Below are 5459 nucleotides of genomic sequence, written 5' to 3' on the forward strand. Positions count from 1 at the left end.
CTTCCCTGGTGTCACCTCTGTGGTTTGGCTATCAATAATGGCAAAATATAGCTACTCTTTACAAGCGTGCACACACACACATACGCGCGCACACACACACACACACACACAAACACACACACTGCATTTAAAGAGAGTGAGTCAAAGTGGAAAGAAAGAGGTAGAAAAGAAAAAACATTTCAGGCTCAGGATTTTTTTTTTTTACTTTAAGCCCTGGGTAGAGATACACACATGCAATAGTCACATAAATAAAACTATATGAATTGAGATGTTATAATCATAATTATGTAATACTCTTTTTTCATTTCAACAGGTAAATAAACAATATGCTTTTCCTCAAGTTGTGGCGAAATACAGGTAACATTACTATTTTCTACGTAAAGATATAGTGGAGTAATGGCGTCCTGAGCAGAGAACAAAGTCACACCCCTTCTGTGTGTGTTGAAATCTAAGTTTCTCTGTTCTTTGTTTTTTTTTGGTTCATGTTAGTGCACATATGTGTGTGTGTCCCCATGTTTCTAAAACCACAGGCACTGCCCACACAAGAGATGGCACAGTACGCAGAATTAAGGTGAAAGCCCCCTTCCAGAATTTCCTCCACTGAAGAAACTATGTTTTCGAATGGGCTACCTCGTCAAATCTTGGTTGGCTGGTGAAACGTCCAGAAAGTAATTTGTTGGCTACATGATGTTACATGTCATTACTGACCGTCTACATGATACCATTAGCTAACTTGAGGTTAGGAATATTATAAATGTGTTCAGCAAATGTTGCTATCACTAGCTGGCTAACTGTCAGCATCGCCCTTGAGGATATCACAGCAGTGCTAGCTCTGGCTAATGGTTGTGGCTAGATTGTAACAGGGTATCTTGATTCTATTGTGCTTCTTGTTGTGTGTTTGGTGGCCACTTTCACTGGGCTTCCTGACATCTTGCTGACTGAGGATGTGATGGGGGGGCTATGGCCAACGAAGCATTTGTTTTGGTCTGAGATACTGGTAATCTAGTGCAATATCTAGTTGCGAGGACGATAGCTTACAGAGCCTATAAGTCCCTCTATTTAGCATTCATAAACATGACGTAAACAATTAGAAGAATAGAAGACATATTTTATATTACCAAGGAATTTAACATAATGTTTTTCATTATCTATTTACACATCAGTCTCTACTTGTGGCTGCCCATAGGAGGAGTCATTCTTATTTACAAATACATCAATAAACACATATCAGCTTAGAAATACATTATAATATTCTATCAAACATGTATTCAATGCTTATGTACTGCTTATAAATATTAAACAGGGGCACTTGAAGTAAAGTGCTACTAAGATACAGAATCTAGAACATCCAGTAAGGCCTGGCTATGATTTTTTTTCTCACAGTGAGCTGCTCACTGGGACACCATATTCATTCAAATTCTGCCTAGGTCTACCTGAGTCAGTGGGGTGCTGAAGGCATTTGAGAATGGAATTCCTGCTGCTGATTTATTCCACATGGCTACCATAGCAACAGGCTCTGAACCAGTTCAGCTCCCCTCCTCATCAAAGCTCCCGCTTCTCTCTCTCTCTGCCAAGTTTTAACACTGTTACTCTGGCCCCTGGGACCCTCCAGCCAATCGTCACTGTAGCCACTCATTTATCACACGCTAATGTACAGTATCAGACCGGTCCTCATAGTTAAGCTCAAAAGTGTCCTCTTTTCTCCTGGGACTGAAGCTGGCATTTGCCTGCTGGATGGAGTTTCTGACCCCACAGATAGATTCCATCCGAGCAGCTTTGGGAATAGATACAGAAATAGAGTTCGTATCCGGAGCTGCACATATTTCCTCAAGAGATCATACATCTCAAGGTTCAAGAGGACAATTCAACGTAATGAAATGCTATAAATCCATTCATTGATCTACAAAGGGATCAAAAGGTCAAAGGTCATTATAATCAACAGGCTTCTGTACATGTTTCCACCACTGTGAGAACATGACAGTGTTTATCTTTTTCCTCTATTTGCACCCTCTCCCTTTTCTCTGCCATCTTTGTCGTCCCCACGCAGTGCTGTTTCTATCAGGAGCCAATGCACCAGAACGCTTTATTATGAGGGAGAATGTCAGAGGGGGATGGAGAGGTTATGAGGCACTGGCAAATAAAAATTGGCGGAAAAACAGTAAACCAGCTTCTACAGATAGTAACACTCCAAGTGTTGTCCATGTGTGCAGTATATTGTATGTGTGTATGTGTGCATGTTTTTACAAATTTTGATTGTGTTTGCTTTAATGTCTGTGTAAATAAGGATGGGAGCTCATTAGATATGAACAGATGTCTCTTCTCTGTCTCTCTCTCTCTCTCCTTTGATTTAGCGTTATCAGTGAAAAGCAAAGCTAACCTCATACACACACCCCCATGGCAAAATGTTCTCTTCATATTCACTTCAAAAAATTGTCTTTTCTTTCAGTCACCCTGACCTGTAAGCTACAGATTTAAAATTCTGAGGAATAAATTGTTGTTCATGTTCTGGATTCAGTTCCTCAGACTTCATTTAGGTCTTCATTACAGCGCTCTGTTGCACCGCAGTGCTTTGAATATTTCCATTAAATTCACCTTTTTGGATTATGACAAAATTGTTTAGCATTTTAGTGTTTTGTTTAAGCATTCAGACGGAGTAAGCCTTCGTTTTTATCTTTAGATGTCCTCAACACATGGGCGCGACAAGTGAAGGTTAACATCAAATACAATCCTCTCCACATTGATAAGTGAACTGATAAGCGGAGGGGATTTACTATCAGTGGTGCCACAGGCAGAAGCTTGCCCTGTATATCAGGCTAGGACAAAAGGGACCCCAGTTTTGAAGTGAGCTGTTTATTTGTCACCATTAACATGATGACGACATCCACACAGAGAGATGAACACAAATAAACAAAAGAACCTGAAATAATACAGACGTCAATGCACTGTACACACAAGCAGCGTGTCAACATGTATTATGTGTTATCTCACTGACACAGCTGTCACTGAAGTACAGTATTCCCCCTCAGCAGTCAGTGCATTAAATAACCAGCACCAGGAGAGGCTGGACAGACCCCTGCAAAATGTAATCTTGTGCACATGTCCATAATCTTTGTTTTTGTCCCATGTATGACTAAGAAAAGCATCTATGAGCCCATACAACCTAAGAAAAAAATGTATCTATTCATTCAGCATGAGTCTCTGGGCTGCACGTGTGTGTGTGTGTGTGTGTGTGTGTGTGTGTGTGTGTGTGTGTGTGTGTGTGTGCCTCTCCATGATCCCTGGGAGGAGATTGTACTGCATAAAAGATGACTACCACCCATCACTCTCTGATGTTTCCCACAGCACACATACCTCACAACCTCACAAAAGGCTTGGAGAGGACAGCAGAGGGAATGAGAAAGATGGGAGGCGTAGATCATCTAGCTTTTTCCTACTGCTGATGGCCAGGGGAAAGCCGAGAAGGCAGAGGGAGTCACTGATGGAGAGAAAGTATGAAGTGACAAGAAAAAGGAGAGGAAAAGGAAAGAAAGAACAGAGGAATATGAGGTGTGTGGTGTGAAGTTCTGCACTCTCATCACCTTGGGGTTTTGCCTCCAATGGTACCAACAAGTCTTTGAATTACATTACTGCCTAATCTTGCAACCTGAACTCTAAGTCTGCCAGAAGTGGGGCAGGTACCTGATGTAAGTGAGAATCCCAGGTGCCCAAAAATACAGTGAAATGAACATGTCAGACAGGTATAAATGAGTAACGCTGCTTAGTACAGCTAAAAAATAATGCAGCATCATGCGTTTTTGAACCGTGTTTCTAACAGAATGCCTAAAAATAAATCCATCTGCACAACTCTGTTTGGGTACATGTGTCTCCGTTTGCATGCATTAAAGTACATTATGTTCAGTGAAAGTAATTGCGCATGCCATGAGTGTGTGTGCGTGCATGTGGCGCAGTGAGTGCTGTGTCATTAATCTGGGTGTAATCGCTATATTTGTGTAACCGTGGGGGCTGTTCTCTCCTCTAATCCATCTCTTTATCCCTGCGACGTTCTCATTACATCACTCTGACCTTTGCACTGTGGCAGCCCCAACAGCTGGCCAAGGCTGTTAAACAACAAACAGCACGTGCAGTCAAGCAACACATCACATATTGGCTCTGCATGCGGTGGAAACCAGAGAGGAAGAACAGAGAGTGCAGCATTATACGCAAAAAGCTATACCACAATACTGCAGTTTCACTTGATCACTTACTAAAGCTTGACTATAAACGTAGGGATATGAAATATGAATGCACTGAGCTCTTCTGTCAGACATTTGGTGTAGCAGTAAGGATTCCTTCATATCTATTGTATTGCTGGAGATCCTAGAAGATTTTCATAGCAGAAGAAATACAAGTATTCAAGGCCTTGTATTTCATTAGATAAACATATACTGTGGGGCTAACCTGTTCCAGTGGACTGAGTTAGGCCTTGACTGAGCTGCTCTACTTGTCTAATCAATATGTCTACCCTGATATGGGAATATCTCTCTCTCTCTCTCTCTCTCTCTGTCTATTTATCTTCATGTGAATGTGTGTGGTGGAACAAACTGCACTGGACCTAATGTTTTTGTATGAACATGGAGAGTTGAATCTTATATTGAACAGCTGTAATATTTTTGAAGAGACGAATCGTATGGCCTTCCCCCGCTGTAGAGATGAGATGAGAGATGAGGAAAACAAAGCACAATCAGTCATGGGCTGCAGACTCAAAGCTGCGCTGAAGGACACTGCTTGAGGCTGTAAGGTACCAACAGATGTTGCAACTGCAAAGACAAAATATTTTCCACAGGGAAGGATTTATATGAGTGATCTAATTAAAAGCATTAAGCAGATTGTTCACCCTTTATGACATTTTCAGAAACACTCTTCAAAGCGTCTTGTAGCACAGTAATACTTTGTAAGTGATTAAATTAGATTTTTCTCATATGTAATACATCCCTGATTAACTCAGAGCTTCTGCCATCCTGCAGTTCTTGCTACAAAGACTCATGCAGGTACAGTAGGTAGGGCTATCTGTCAAATGCAAGTTAAAATTTTCTTCAACAGTGCACAAGCAGAAGACATCAAATATCCATATTTGCAAATGATATCCTTGCAAATTGCTCATACTTGTGTGCATTAAAGTCTGACAGAGAATTGCACGAATTAATTTCGCCCACTGTCCCTGAACCAAAGCAGCTGTGTTTGTAGCACCAGTAGGCGCTGACAGCATTTCATGGTAACATGAGACAAGTCAGCTATGAAATTAATTCCACAGAGGGAATATTACTTTTTACAAAGGTAATAGATACTGAATACTGTGTATCTGTCTTTATGGCCTATTGCAACATTTTTTGACACTAAAAAAGAACAGACCTTTCAGTGGGGTTACCTGTTTTTCCATATCTACACAACTGAATTATTAATTATGGTTCAGCATGTGTAAG

The sequence above is a fragment of the Seriola aureovittata genome, chromosome 10 (genome assembly GCF_021018895.1).
Source record: "Seriola aureovittata isolate HTS-2021-v1 ecotype China chromosome 10, ASM2101889v1, whole genome shotgun sequence".
NCBI classification, from domain to species: Eukaryota; Metazoa; Chordata; class Actinopteri; order Carangiformes; family Carangidae; genus Seriola; species Seriola aureovittata.